We start from the raw sequence: 16557 nt of genomic DNA, 5'->3' as shown, positions 1-16557 counted from the left end.
GTGCTTGCTAAAGAGAAACCACATCAAACTACAGCATCTGAGTGACAGTCTTTTTCTTGTCTCCATTATGACATTATCCTACCAGCTTCCCAGTCTGCATTCATTGCTCAAGCCTCAACAGTATATTATTTTTCAAGTGAATATCAAGAAGAATTCTATTTCTGAATTATGAAATGATACAAAGAAATTTAACTAAAAATGCTAAGCAAATTTTTGCATGGCTTTTTGCTACACGTATAAAGAAGGAAAAAAAAAAAACCCAAAAGTTTTTAATTCAATATTTTTATTCTTCTACACATTAAAACTAATCAATCTTCTATAGTCTTAGTATGTCTCTTATAGACAGCTAAAAAAATAATTAGCTTGGAAGCACCAATTTTGCTATTATATACATTTGGCAAAAAATATTCAAATTAAATTCTATCACTCTCTTGGGTTTCCCCCTTCACAGTAATAGTGTGCCCACCACTTTCCATTGTCCCTTATAGTGACAGAATTGTAATTTATGGTGCTCTTTCTGGCTGCTGTGCTTTTGTAAATGAAATAATTTGGATACTAAAAGGCTGCCTTCTAAATAATTTTGCAAACTGTAGGCCATGCAGGTTTTTTTTTGCTTTTGCTTTGAAAACATATCAAAAAGACAGAAAAGGAGTTTAGCTGTAAGACAACGGGTATGAAGTACAATTTGAAAAGGGAAAACCTTAGAGATCAGCCTTACAACCTTATTCTGTGCTTATTCCATATTCTAAGGATCACGTCTTTCACTTGGCAGCTAACAAATGGATTTGGATTCTCCCACACTGGCGACAATGTGTGATATGTGGGCCTGCTGTAAGTGAGTATCTGTATTATTTTATTCTGAAGGAAATGAAATTACTCTGGATTTTACTAGTTTATACTTGGAAACCAATATCCTGCTGTCATTTTTGCACTTTTCAAAATCCTACCAGAGACCACAGTGTATCACAAACAACTGTTCTTGTAAATAGGAGAAAGTACAGTCACAACTTGAAAATGGAGTTGGCTGCCAAGGAAGCTCAGAAAGCAGCTTGCATCTCCCTCTGGACTTAGTAGCAGTTCTTCTCCACGAGTTTGTCAAGAGAAGATGCTATGCCAGGGATGCAGTTGGCACATTGGCATCCCTGTGAGGAGACTGAATGTGTCACCTCTGCAGCACCCAGACAGCCTTGGCGTGCAGCCCAGAATACTGAGTTTGCAAATTTGGATTTCCCACTTGGCAATTCTTCACTCAGTTACTGCTGCCAATGGTGTGGCAAATATTTCTGGTAATGTTATAGTCCTTCAGGGTTTATGGCACAGAGATGTAAATACAAACATGGTGCTAACCACTGACTCTAGTTTCAGGTGAAAGACTAGAGCACGAGATCACGTGTGAAAATAGGAGAGGCTGGCCCAGAATAGGGGTTAATCATCAGCTATGTTCATGGAGCCACTGTGCCACCATGCAAAAAAACATTCCTTTTTCGCTTGTCTGTGTCTTTCTGGATATCCCATTTTTGTTTGATTTCTGTTTGCACCCTCTGTGACATCCAAGGACCATGAGTGGCTCTCGGGTGGGAATCTGCTGAAACTCACTGCAGAGCTCACACACATCCTCCCAGCCAGTGCCTGAACATGCCATTACTAGACAGTCCTAGCTTTATGGTTCAGTTAAACAATGTCTGGGACAGATTTCCATTGGAAAGATGAAGGAATCTGGAATTCCTCTACAAATTCTTGAAAGAACTGCAAAAAACTTGCTCTTTTTTTTGAAAGTGTAAGTTAGGGATTGGAGGAAAAGGCCAAGCAACGCCCGTCAAATGAGCACCAGGCAGTGAAAACCATGAACAGCTGCAGAATACAGATTACAGTGAATTTTCTATTGCCACTTTCCAGTAGGGGATAACTGCTTATGTCTGGTTTCATTCTGAACAGGCTGGTGACCCCTGAAGTGCACCATAGCACCTTGTAGTGAGGAAGTGCAGTGGAAGTGCTGGGAAGCCCTGCCTGATGCAGCAGCCAGCCACTCTGCTGAGCTATGTGCTGCCTCTACACGCTCCCCTATTATTGGGCAGCAAGACCTTAGGCATTTTGTAAAAAAAATTCCTTCCTGAGACATATGCAGAACTCAATAGAAATTTAAATATCTGCCATTTTACCTTATGAAGCAACCACTGAAGAGCATAAAACTATAATTTATATCTGATTACACCATATTTTTCCGCAGCCTAATACAATATGCCTCTATAGGGTGGTTATGAGTATTTTGATTATTCACCTGTTAGAATTAAAAGACTTTCCACCTCTTTTTTTGCTTTTATCACTCTGATTCCACTTCCATCTAGCTGCTAAATCTCTCCCTGACATGAATTATCCACCATGCTCAGGCTAATTTTGGTTCTAAGAATTTGCTTCTTTATTTTATAAAGATATTTTTATTTTTATTTTTATTTATTCTTTGCAAGGCTCCATTTCAGCTGAACAGAAGGCATTGCAAAAGGAAATCTAAATAAAGAGTTTTGAGTTGTTCTGCACCATGGATTTGTGCCCCATTAGTGACTGAGAGTTAGTGGTGTGGGATTTACTGCAGTACTTGTGGCACAAGGCAATCTGTATCCCAGAGCTAAAAGCTTAAGATCTGCAGGCACTCAAGGGACACTCACCTTAATCCCACTTTATTAGCAACAAGAAAAAGAAGCCCATGTTGTTAAAAATAAAAAACTAAGCACAGCCCCAAACGGGCTGTTTTTCTGCCTGTAATCTCAGCATCTGTCAGGTTGTTCTCCATTCAAGCCTCCATGCAGCCTGACTGCTCTCCAGGGCCTCCTGTGCCCACTCCAGCAAGGTGACCCATCTGATGGTATTGGAGGGGCAGCTGGCTTCTGTGGAGACACATCAGCCCTCTCTGGTGCTCTGTGTAGGTGTCCACACATGGGGGATTGAAGTCCTCAAGCATGGGCCTCAAAACACATCTTGATGGAGGTGAAAGAAGCATGTGGCCCTCAGAGGGTCCTGGATGACTGCTGTGTCTGCAGCCATGCCACCAGCCATTCCTAGAGGGCCAGGAGGCTTAGGAGCTGAAGGGAACTGCAGGGTTGTTTTGCATTTTTAGCCACTTACTGGTGTGCAAGGTGCCATGTGGTCCTGTGTGGTATGTTCCTGCCTAGCTGCTCATCTCATCCCACACTGCAGTCTTCCCAATAGAAAAATTTTTCTGCACCCCATCAAGTCATCTGGATTTGTCTTTCTCTCTTTCTTTCTCTGTTTTAAAAATCTATTACAAATAATTTCTCCTATTGTGGACACACATAGAGTTAGCACCAGCCAGGCAGTGCAAGCTCTGTGAGAAAGGGGGAAAAGTGCCCATGACAGGAGCCTTTTAAACTGGTTTTGCTTGTAGTGGATTCATGGTGCAGATTAAGCTTCCTAAGGGACACAGCACCTCATCTGAATCCCACAGTTCTCTAAAGTGCTGGATATTTAAATAAGAAATTTGCAATCGATTAATGATTTGTAATTTACTGAAATCCCTGTCAGCCTGGGGGGCCTTTGTTTCCATTGGTCTTTTGTGGGCTGGTGTTTTTGTGGTCTTCACCCAGGGCCAAAATTCACTGAAGTTACTCATACAAAGGTCCTGTCAAGCTAAGAGATTTCTGGGAATAAGGCCACTGGGATTTGGCCACTGTTCAGTAATTTACTAATGCCATTAACTCACAGTCGGTCTTCATTAAGAATGAACTAGTGAGAGTCTATTTTAGTACAAGAAAATACTGCAATGAAAAAGAGAAAAGATGCAACAAAGACATTGATGGAAGATCTACAGTTACCCACTGTAATGATTTGATTGTGACTAATGTTAGCAACAGTTTTGTTATTGCGCGGGTTTCTGAATTCATCTAATGCTTTGTGATTTGCCCTTTCATTTGAAAATAAAGCTTTAATTCTCTGCAGAACAGAGGAATAGGAAATACAACATATTTTAACAAATAAAAGTTAAAACCTCAAAGCTAATAAAAATAATCACCACTATTTAAAAATATGATTATCCTTCATCTTATCACATGCTTCTGGTTGTTTGGCTCATGCCTTCTGCATACCTGAGACTGGCAGAACTGAAGATCTGAACTAAATAAGCAAGATTAGGTCTGCACTTTTATTGATACAGCTCAACTGAGAACAGTAGACAGATCTTTAGCTGCTGCAAATGAGATTAGCCCTTTTATGTCAGTGGATCTAAGCCAGTTTACACTGATAAATAGCTAAAGAGGGTGCAAGTGGTGACAGGATATTTTTCCTTGTATTTACTTAGTTCTATTCTACTTACTCCAAATAAAACCTGGAAAATTCTTCAACAGAAATGTGAATTCCAGGATTCACCCTGGGAATGAATGTAACAATGTCACGCAGAAAATGAAGAAGAATCAGAGGTTGTGAACTGGGTTTTGCTATTTTAGTACTGCAGCATCCTAGGGGATGTAAAAGAAAAAATCTGCTAATGTCTTCAGCATATCTATCTGCAAAAAGCATTTTACCAATGAAAAGATTTGATCTTAGGGCAAACTCCACTGATTTCACTTCTTGCCACATACTGTAATAAATTATAATATAATGATCCCAGTATACAAAAATGAAAGCCTCTTCTGGGAAGAAACATTCAGTTTTAAACCCTTTCAGTGAGGAACTTCAGTTCATAACTTTCTGACATAGAAAAATGCTGTATTTTCATGGAAAAAAAGGTTCTGTCTGTCAGCTAAGACAAATTTACAAATCCAAGACTTCCACTTTTAGTGGGGAAAGAAGAAACACTTAGCAGTTTAAAGACCCTGGAGATGAAGGAGCTTTCGAGTGTCAAACTGGTGAAGTTTAGTATTTATAGGAAATTCACATGCGTCTAATTACTCTAAACTCAGATCCGAAGTCAAATATGCCATCTGGAAGATATTAGAGTAATTTACAACTTGTTCACCTCCCTGTTTCACTGCAAAATCTTACCTCTAGCCAACTTTCTAATGTTCTTCACAAAGCAAAATGCAGTCTAAATTTTAGTATTTTTTCTTACTTCATCTACATTAACGATGCCAAGGGCTTAAGAAACTGGAAAAAACATTTTTTTTAACAGAGCAATTTTCTCATTACTTGCTGTACTTCAAGCTTTTTATTCTTTTATATAGTAATTTCAGGTATGAGGGTTGTGCCTTGACTTAGTTTGGTTTTTAGCCATTAATTTGACGTGGTTAGATTTGAAAAGATATTCTAGGTGATAGGAGAGGGAAAATAAATGGCACAAGCAGTCATCTTGCATAAGAGAAGGCTCTTGCAAATGAACTAAAAAAAAAATCCAAAAGACTCAATTATACAGTTTTGTTTTTGTTTTTATGACCTCCCAAGAGACACCCATCAATCAGAAAACTTCTTGTTAGTTGATCAACTTCATTCAAGTATGCGAATCTGTTTGTAAGTGAAGCTTTGCAACATCCCTCTGAGGTAAAGTTGTCATTCTCATTTTACATATGTGGAGAGAGGACAGAGAGACTGAGTGCCAACAATCTCCCAGAAATTTTGCAAACAGCAAGGAGCAAAGCCTAGATAGCCAGATACTGTTTTAAACATAGGAGCCCACTCTAGCTCCTCCTGAAATAATGGAAAGATTCCTAGCAGCTTCTGTGGATTTTGAATAAAGCTGATTAACTGAGGCTCAAAACTTGGAACTTTTCTTAAGTTGAAGAATGACTGGAAGAAGGGGCTGCAAAGTCTCAAGAGTCTCAGAAATATGTTTGTGTGATTTCTGTCAGAGAACTAGACTAAATTATTTGCACACAGAGACTCATGCATATACACATACACACTGCTGCAAGGAGTCAAACACTGTACACCACTATATCCATTAAACATTGTTTTCATGTGCCTAACTAGTTTTATGATTTGTGGTTGGTTTAGTGCTGTTAGCATGTACTGCTGAATTAATAAAAAAGCTTGGTTAATTGGTAAGTTATAGAAGCTTCAAGTTTGCTTCATCAAATGCCTGAAGAACAGAGAAAGAGTTTTAGCAAACAAAGATCAGAATTGTGATTTCTTTCCATGAAAGTAGAGAAGGAATGCTTTAAAGTGATGGCAACCTTATAGTACTCCATTTGGGAGTTTTGAACTGCTGATTAATTTGTAATTATCCTGTTGGGATCTATCTGATATATTAATCATAACCTTAGGAACCTGACTTTTATATGTATTAGGTAGATGTTAGCTTTTTACAGAAACTGTGAAAGTTCAGAACATAAAATAAGTTCTACGCTTTTGAAACTCAAATATTTGTCCCTTGTGGGCTGTCTACAACCTCTCTGAGCAACACCCATAATTAATGAAACTAAGAGACTGACGGAGAAAGGAAATTGCAGACATACGTATCAGCTTTAGAACACAAGTTATGGCGATTTTATTCCATAGCAACCATGTCCTGGAGCTCTGTAAATGCAGTAAAATGATGGGTATTTTCATTTATTTCCATTTAGGAACTAAATTAAGAGAGTATTAAGGATAAAGTGTTAGGCACTTGGAACTCAATATTTCTCAATATTGTGCCTTTTGTTTGGATTTCTGCACCACATTCCCTTTGGGCAGACCTTTGGCCAAGTGAAAAATCCGCTGTGGGATTAGTGTTTTCACATACCTAGTCTGTATTGTTATAAATGATTTCTGTGGGTCTTTTTTGCCTGAAAGTGTGACACATGTAAATGAGTGGATTGATTTTTGTTGAGACTGTTTTTAAAACCTGTACATAGTCACGCAACTAGGCATACGTACAAACAAGTGGAGTAATTGAAAAACTCAGCTTTGTTGAAAGTTTTGACTTGTCAGTGTTTAATCATTGCATGTATTAGAGCTTTTCCTGTGCTTTTTTTACGGGGGGAAGGAGAGCAGATGCTCTTAAGCTGTCACCAAAGAGAAAAGATACTGAATTACATAAAGGAGATAAAAACTTTCAAGATTTTTCTGGATTGCAATCCAAGTCCTAATGTGTGTGAAACATGCAGCATTATTAACTAGACACTCATCCTACTGACAAGACCTTTGGCAGTCTGTTGCAACACTTAAAGATGGAAACCATGCCTCCTTACTTCCTTTGCAGAATACAAACTTGAAAAGACCGGCCATAGCATCTAGAAGAGCCCTCTGGCACAGGAGGCACACAAAGCTGAATCAGAAGCATTTGCAGTTCAGAGATCAACCCACTTACAATATCTGCATGTTTCCTGGCGGGCCATTATCTCAGCACAAAATCATTTGGTTGTGTACATTGCCACTTTAACAAACAACCCTTAAGCAGCATGAGTAATACGCATGGCCTGCAACTTTAAAGAAGCCTTGGCTCTGTGAAATCTAAACGATATTTCACAAGAGCAGTTGCAAGGAACATTTACTCATGGCTGGTGCTTTCAAATTTCAGCCTTCTGATCTTAGAAAATGTAGTTGAAGAGCTGCCTGAAAAAGGCCCACGGTTCTTCTGTTTTGCAATGGGGACATGTGTATGCATGTATGTGTGCATGTCTCTGTATGAGTATTTTTATATTCTTTGTGCAAAAAAGACCTGAATTATTTTATCTCTGTCTTTTTGAAGTTCATTCTCAAGCAGGACAGCAGCCTGGGAAACTTTCAGCCTGGAAGATGTCAATTTCAAAATGACTGAAGCGAATGAGAAGAGGGAAGCAGAATGGAAACCTCTATGCAAGTTTAACTATAGTAATTGCTACCAATAATTTGTAATAATTTGTTGTCCAATTTCAGTACAGACACCATGAATAAAACCTCTGTTGATTAACTTAGTGTGTTTCCTTATAGGTGTACTTGGGTTTTGTACACACCAGTATGTCAATCCATTCAGTATGGACCTAGGAGTTTCTACTCTAGAAATTTACATGAGGAAATTCAATAGCATCTCAGCATCATTCTCTAATAAAGTATGTGACTACTTAAAATTTATTGCAAACAGATCGCTCTTTCTCTTAAACTCAGTTACAGTTCATTGTTTTTGTAGTAGAGCTCACAGTTAAAATGTGTCAATTTGAAACATCAGTATATAAAAGTTTGTCCCATTGAGCAGTTTCATTACCATTTTATTGTGTGTATCATTGAACTAAAAAGTATGTATCAATTCAATTAATGTATTTATATTATGATAAAATATATCATAGATGTTCAAAGCTGCTAAGCCTGCTAAGTTAGTTCATTTGTGTCCTGTATCACAGAGAATGTCACAATTTTTATGAGTTTTGTGACCTTATGATTTACATGGGTCTTGAGAAATAACTATGTGTTTAGAATGGAGGAAAACAGTGACCAATAAACATTCCCAGTAGCCTAAAAACAGGAACAGCTTGTTAGCTGAGGTCAGCCATATGACCCAGCGCCTAGTGAAACTGCATTGTTACAGCTGGAGCATGGGGCAAACCAGCCATACAAAAAAACCCACCCCAGTGATCCACCTCTCATAAAAATGTCTTTCTTAGAAAGAGAGGCATGTGATAATGACTTACAGGAAGGGGAACGAGCACAGCAGATCACCATCATCCCTGGTAGAAATTTACAGTTTAGTGGAGCTGCATCAGAGGTGCATGGGCCTAAGTTATTTTACAATGGAAAACTGAGTTGAAAACCTGCCAGAATTCACAAGTGTCTGGTAAAGAATTTTGCATAGTTTTCTTCTGGCACTAAATACTTCTCTGTGAAAGCAAGCAGAGGAATGAACATACACACAACACAAACACATACACAGCTCGTGGACTACAGTAATTGGGACCATACTGCTACATGCGCGCCAGCTGAAATCCCCAGCGGGAGCTGCACAGACATCAAGGAAGTATTCATTAGATGGGAATGAGTTTGTCTTCTTTCCACTTCTGTTTCCTCTCTCATCCGTGCAACTTCTTGAGATACACTCTCTTAAATCTGCTGAACAGTTGGACCTACATTCAGTGAAGGTTAAATCTTGTTTGGAGCCACATGGCTTTGAGACAACCCCTGTCTTTGGAATCAGGGCAGTGCAAAACCTAAGTCAGCATGAACACCCACACACAGAAACTGCTGCTTTTCAGGTCAGCAGTAATATTCTCCTAGAACCACTCTCTTCCATTCTTGTCCTGGCTGCTTGAACAGCTGCGATGCAGAAAAATACAGTCTTCAAGGAAGGTCTGTTACTGGGTTCGAGAGAGCATGGGATAATGATATTGATTTGTCTTCTGCATTTCATGGGTCAGGCTCTTGGCCTTGCTTTCTACTCGAGAAAATAGACACTATGACATGGAGCTATTATAATGTATTACCTGAAATATCAAGGGGACCTATAGTAACTCAATGAATTACAAACATAAATGGTGTTATATCTTGTTTCCTTTTGTTACCCATAGAGAGTGGTGCTCTAAGTCTTCATTAATCAATTGCAATAATTAGCCTTGAAAGACAATAAACCATCACACAGCTGATGAAAACACCTACTCTGTAATTAAATGGCTAAAATCCAATTTGATAACTTTTGTTTCGTTTATTCTTCTAGTCAGGTATCTATTAATGCTTTTATTTTTGTTTGTCTACTTAGTAGTGATAAGCATACAAGAACAATCTGAATAAGATTCTGTGGTATTAAGCATTGATTCTTTCCTCTCCTTCACTCATGGCAAGCAGCACACTAACCCAGACAGACTAGCTGTGAAATATATTTGGGTTGGACTCCCTTGTACGTGCAGAGAATCTGAGCGAGATACCACCACACTTTCCTTTGCAGTTTAAGAATGCAAAAGACAGGCTTTCACACACTAGGGAGAACAAGGTTTGTTTGCCTTATGCATTCTTAAAGGTATAAATTGCCCAAAACAGTAGTAGGAAGTCTGGGAAGGAAATGAGATAATGCCCCATCCCTTTCCTCACTTTGAGCCCCGAGTTGGCTCAAAGAGATGTCTGCCTTCCACAGAAGGGATCAGGGACTCCTTCTGGCAGGGACTCCTTCTCCACCTCCTAGATACTGTGTGGGTGCACGGCAGGCCACAAGGTGCACTGCTGGAGCTGTCCTCCCTCCGCCCACCCTGCAGCCAGACTCTGTCACCTTGTAGCACACTAACAACAGGGACACCTGCAGTTTTGCTCTCTCAGCGCTAAGATACCCAAATAACCAACATCACACACAGCTTTGAGCCAGGTGCACTGTGTTGATCACCTGCTCTGAAGAAAACACCTGGTACCTGGCAGGAAGAGGCTCTGTAGTTGGGGAATCTTAAACTTTTTGTCAAAAGAACTTGCTTTTCTCAAATGGAAACATGATTTTCATAACATTTAAATACAAACCCTCCCTGTCTGAACAGCTCACGTGTTTCATGCTGTTGAGCCTAGGTGTCAGCATGTAGTCCCCTTTAAAATTTTACAACCTAACATAACCTCATTTTGTTACATTGTAAACATTTCCAAGATACAGGATCCTGTTTTTTATTACAGGGGTGAAATGGTAATAATCTCCGCTCTTTCCTGAAACATGCAGAAAAACCCTTTAGCAAATTAAATGTACACATTTCTCATTAGCTTTAACCTGAATTTGGTCTCATGGGCACTGTAAAGCCAGCCCTTCTTTCTCTCTCTCCGAACAAAGGGATATCAAGAGACTAACAGACTATTGGAAAGGCAAAATCCTGCCTGACTCACAGTACCAACACATGTTGAGATGAACAGATTCCTGAAACAGCTCCAGTGAATCTCCTCAAACAGTGTGGAACCATGAAGTATCCTCTGCCCTTGTGTGATTGCCACACGTCTAATGTAGGAACTACATCACCCAGACAACTCTGAGAAATACTTCAAACCTTTGTCCCTTCCCCTGTAAAAATTCCACATGGGAATTCACAGAAATCAGAACTAGCAGAGAGGCAAGAGAGGAACTGATGAAGGATTGTCTCTTTTTTTCCCACAGGGATAAGGATCATGGAAGAGCCTCTCATGCTAGCAAAGAAGGCATGTATCCAATCAGAAGCACCTGAGTAAGGTTTTTATGCAGCATTATGCTCTGGGAAAATAATAGCACTGATCATTTATGGTGCTACTCAGAGCAGTGATAAACTCCATCAAAAATTGCTGTTCTTGTATTTGGCAATGTGATTACAACACAGGGACACATGTCAGAACTATTTTTTATTAAACGGGGTTAGGTACTAGTAATGTCAGAGAGACTGTTCAGTGCTGAATACTCTCACCAGGGGCAATAAAACCTCTGCTACCACAGCTTTGCCACTAATAGGGTAAGGATTTGGCACCATTATGGATGTCACAGTCACATCTTTGACTGCAGCATGGGTTCATATATGTCCACCATGCAGCAGGGTGGAAACTGGGAGTGATTCTGCTTCTGTGAGAGCCACTGTCTGAGAAGGCAGGAGTGTTGGAAGGCAATCAGGCAGGATGGCTTTGCTACCCAGGAGTTGTCTGTTTAGTCACCTGTAAACCTCCCATGTCATTACAGTTCTCTACTGCTCACACAGTAGCTAACAGGGCCATAAAATCAGGAAATTAAAGACAGAGTTGAGATTTCATGCTTCAAATGTAAGCAAATGTGAGCCTAATCACCCTCGGTATGATGGGGCCTAGGGTGTTTAGGGAGATGGGAGATGATGGGAGAAAGTGGGAGGAGATGGGATTGGAAGGGTGAAGGCACAGGCTCTGTTCCTGTGCCATCACTGTTCAATGTAGTCAAGTGCCAGATAACTTCCCCATTCAGTTTCTCAGTCTTTTGGTACTTCCCTGAAAGAGTTTGAAGGCATTGTATTAAGATAGGTAGTGACACCAACATTAATTTTATGGTTTAATAAATCTTTTGTAAATTGATATATCTACAAAATACATGCATTCTTGCTCCTAACCCTTTCTAGCTTTGATTTACATTTTTTACCTTTGCATACGGACAATGAAGAAGAAGGACAAAGAAACTTAAAAGACGATGTATTTTTTGTGACCTTCCATTTAAAAATGTTCATAGTGAAATATGGCCCTTTGCTACTCTTGTGACTACATCAAACCTTGTTCTACTAAGCACATTATAACAAGCAATAACATTTCTTTATAACCCAGAAATAGTAATGGATGTGGCCTTGTCTAGATATGCAGGGATTTACACAATTAAGACTCAAAAGTATTAATAAGCCCTTGGCATAAATCCCTAGGTGTGGAAAGAGGCTACCATATATCCATAAGCTCCTTAAGACAGGTACTTACGAGGAGTCTGAAGAACAGAGAATTTGGGGGAGAGTCTATTTTTAAGCAGAAAATGATTGTCTGACACCTGGAAGAACCAGAATTACTCTGCATTACCCTGTGCTGAGCATCCTGCTGCCCTGGAGAACTGGTTATCTGAGGGAGATGCTCTGTTGTGTCATGGCAGGGCATTATCCAGCACATGAACTGCATTTGTTTTACCCTTCACTAAACATATTGGGCAACTGGATTCAAATGATTCCTTCCTCAAAGAGGGGTATTTTCTTTACCTGAGTTCAGGTGTGAGAGACTGGTCACCTCAGATTTTCTAAATGAAGGTGGTGATTATACTTCAGTCAGGAAAACAGAATAGGAAACAAGGAGATGTACTACCTCCTTAATAATCCTTTTTTCACCTTTTGATAATCAGCACATAATCCAGTAATTGTACTGTGAGATGGAGTCTTTTCACACAAAGTTATTGCAAAAAAACATCTCATTGCATAAAAGCCTTAGCCAAATTGCATACAGGATAGATTACATACACACCATGAAGTTGTCAAAACATTGTGATTTGATTAATGAGGCTGTTAATTTTCAGACTTGTCTCCCATACAGATCTCGAGCCTCTTCAGTCACATCAAGACTTGTGAGGTTAACGATATTCCCTGCCAGCCTTGGAATGAGTCTGTCACTTTATAAATGACTCTCCCTCTGTTTTACTCATAGGAACTGTCTTAGATACCTGAGGCAACATGAGAGGAAGGAAGCATATTAACAAACACTTCACTAGGGCAAGCCATTCTGAATGTGAAATGCCTTTCATCCAGTATGACCAGTGCTCTTTACACCCAGAACTTAAGCTTGCTCCTCTCCAACACATACTTTGTCTCCTCATGCTTTTAATCCTGAAGGATGCAAGTCCCGCTCACCTCAATTTTGCAGTCCCCTGCCCATCTACCTTAAGCCAACACACTTCAAGAAAAGAAAATCAGGGAGTTGCTATAAGGGAAGTGAAAATCGTTTCATATGAATTGAATCCTAAAAATAGCCCATTCTGTCTTCCTAGTCTGCAATATCTGTGTTATTCTGTAACAGAATCTCATATGCGTTAATATAAGTAAGGAAGACAGAATAGTGCAGAGATCTTTTCCCTCATTTCAGCCCACCCTTCATAAACACAGACACACAGACATGTATATCCATTAATAGGAGACAAAGTGAAAACTGCTTTTTAAGTGTGATAATTAATCATGTGTATATTGACAAACTTTTATTTGTATTTCTTTCATTTTAAGCACATCCATCTTGGCTAATTAGTGCTTTACTAAATCAGTTCTATCCACTACTCATATGATTTAGAATTGTGAATTGCTCCGTAAGCTAGAGAGGTTTAATAATCAGACAGTATCATATTCAGGCCATATGCTTCACCTGCCAATATCTAACATAAAAACAATAGTATCAAGAATTGATGTGTACATGACATACTTTAAGAAAGAGACTGCACAGCCCTGCTTTTGCTGATGTCAGTGAGACTACTCATGTGCACAAGTATTTAGCAGCATTGAGGTTTCACACAGAGCTTGGGAGAAAGCTTTCACTGTTCTTCAATATTACATCAGGTTGGGACAATATCTATCATTCTGCAATAAAGCCAACATAAATAACAAGAAAAAAATCTCTACTTATATGGTTTTAATTATTTAAACTGTTGGAAATGAAAAAAAAAAAAAAAGACTTTTTAGCATGTGTATGTGAGTTAGAAATGCAAAATTCTTAAAGCTGAATCACTGAAAAGAATTACAGATAAGCCTTCTTACATTCCCTAAGTGCTTATCAGCCTCACCTAAGGCAGGTTTCTGGCTTTTTCTCAGATTTGTTTCATTTCATTCAATACTAGTTAAGAACCTGTTACAAATCCTCCAGCTTCTACATGATTCAAATACCTTTGAATGTCACATTGTTTTACAAAAACATGTTTTCAAATGTTGTCCAAACTGATGCTGGAAATACTAGAAATACAATTTCTACATGCAATTTCCATTAGCCTTTGAAAAAGCAGCATAAAAGGAAGAGAAGAAAACAGGCTTCATGATAGTTTTGCTATTGTTAAAAACAAGAGGTCATCTCACCTAATAATTTAAATAAGATCCTGTTGCCTGACATTTTTAAAGTCTTTTGATCTCTTTCTTCTGGTTCCCTGGGTTGTGGCTCTGTAGGGTGCAATAGGTGTAAAGCTATGGATGAAGTTTCGTGTTGCCTACGCCCCCCTTTGCTTTGCCGAAACCCGTTAGTGGGCAAAATGAATGCTTACTTTTATGAAGCACTACTCAACTGGAGATGGTGGAGAACAATCTTTACAAAGGCTTTTTAGACAGGCCAATTTATAAACCTGCCAAGTTCAAATTTTCTGTTATTATCATGGCAATAATTCCTTAGCCCTTTGTTAAGATGATTTACCAATTATGTTGGCACAAATTAGGGACTGAGATTTAACCTCCTGTAATCTGATTTTGAAAATGAATTTAACACACTGCACTCCCCAAATAATGTAGAAGTAATGCATTTGTTTTGCAGTTTTCTGCACTTGGATATAATGCTAGGAAATGACAAATTTTATCTTTCCAAAGCAAAGACAGAAAGAAAGATACGTGATTATCTGTGGTTCAGTGCAAGCGGATAAGCCTGAACAATCTGAAGATAAAAACCTTAGCAGAACATTTAGAACCTCAGCCACACATCTAGCTTATGCATTTTTTCACTGAATGCAATGTTAACACATTCATTAACTTTGATAGAGGAAGAGATGGGTTTAAAACTTACAAATAGTAAAACATAATGAGAACTTTTTGAAAATAAATACGAGACAGGCATAAGAAATCATAGAAATTGGAGCAGAATTTTTCACTGTTGCAACCCAATTACTTTTGAAAGAATTCTGTGAGCCATTACTACAGCCTCTAACATTTCCAGTGTGTCAGATTTAGTGCAGGAGATTGTAAACTGCTTTGTGGCAAACAGCTCAAAGTATTTGCATTTAATTTACATTTAGAATATGTAACACAAGCTGAGAAGAGGCTGGAAAAGGCTTTTCAGAGAGCTCCATTTTATCTGTACATAGGCATTAACTCGCAGGGTGTCTGTGAGATTTGTAGGTGCATTTGGTTTGGCAGAGATCTCTAGTGGAGCCTGGAACCCCTCCCCCCATTCAAAGAGAAACACTTATTAATTATTCTCCAAACCAGCTCTGATAGAAAAGTGTCACTTCTAGCCTAGACTGTCTCCCTTGACAGGCTGCTACTTTGCTTAAGTGATCTCCTAGTTACAACATTTTTCATAATATTTAACCTAAATTTTCCTTGCAGCAGATTAATCCCACTCCTTCTCTTATCAAGTACAATAGCTTCACAGCTCACAGACAGTATTTCTAGCACAGAAGAGGGCTCCAAGCAAGGGTTCTTTCTTAGAGTATGTGATGTCAAACTGACCTTTGACTCTCACACTTTAAATACATCTCTTGGCATCCTGTGCAAAAGAAAACAGACACCACTTGTTTCCTAAAGATTTTACAACAGGCTTGGGCTAATTAATCAGTCTCCAGCCACACGGCTCTGCGCTTACCTGTCTGGAGGAAGTGCAGATCACAGGAGCAATGCGAGGTTTCTCAGATCTGTCGTTCACCAGGTACTTCATTAATTACTGAACAGACAAAAGGAAATCTGCTCATGGTTCCTTTTTTCTTTCTGCTACTGTGCAGCAATCCCATTACCCATTTGGCTATTACATTATACACAAAAGTAGATTTTGGTTCCATGGCCTATTTCAATTCCTGGTGTAATTTAGCGAAAGCCAGTGAAATTCCAGTAGGAACAATTTGGCCCACTGTGTTTAAGTATTTAACCATCTGCACAAAAACCACAAAAGAGACGCCCAAACCAAAACCACTCATTTACATAATAAGGATGTGAACCTACTACAGCCATGTGAAACTATCATTTTTCACATGTGCTTGTGAATCTATTCCCAGGCTTTTGCAGAGGGCTGGGATATAAGAAGTGAAGAGAAATGTGTGGGTGGGGGAAAAAATGAGGGGTTTAATTTTTTTCCCCTTTTATTCTTTAAGAAGTATGCAGCAATTACTTCTGTATCTTAAAGAAACAGTAAAAATACCCAGAGGTTACAGATTGATGCTTTCCCTTAATGTTTATACAAATATAAATATACAGCTAAAATAAATACAGAAGTAAATGGAATACACCCACCTCTGCAATTACAAAATCACTTTCCCATGGGGAAATTTCATCGTATCCCCATCTGTTAGAATTTGGATTATGC

General features: G+C 38.9%; 1 protein-coding gene and 1 long non-coding RNA gene across 5 annotated transcripts in view; one reads left to right on the top strand and one right to left on the bottom strand.

Moving 5' to 3' along the window:
• LOC127380903 (uncharacterized) overlaps positions 1–8087 on the top strand; it is a 130971-nt gene extending 122884 nt beyond the window's left edge. The window contains exons 3-4 of the long non-coding RNA XR_007888603.1: positions 773–835; positions 7613–8087. This is a non-coding gene — a long non-coding RNA (uncharacterized LOC127380903). The remainder of the gene's footprint in view (positions 1–772; positions 836–7612) is intronic.
• NRP1 (neuropilin 1) overlaps positions 1–16557 on the bottom strand; it is a 112110-nt gene that overhangs the window by 68295 nt on the left and 27258 nt on the right. The window lies entirely within an intron of this gene.

Source organism: Apus apus, chromosome 2 (assembly GCF_020740795.1).
Source record: "Apus apus isolate bApuApu2 chromosome 2, bApuApu2.pri.cur, whole genome shotgun sequence".
In the NCBI taxonomy this organism is placed as follows: domain Eukaryota; kingdom Metazoa; phylum Chordata; class Aves; order Apodiformes; family Apodidae; genus Apus; species Apus apus.
Note: the sequence above shows the minus strand (reverse complement) of the source record. Positions and strands in the feature narration are given on the sequence as shown.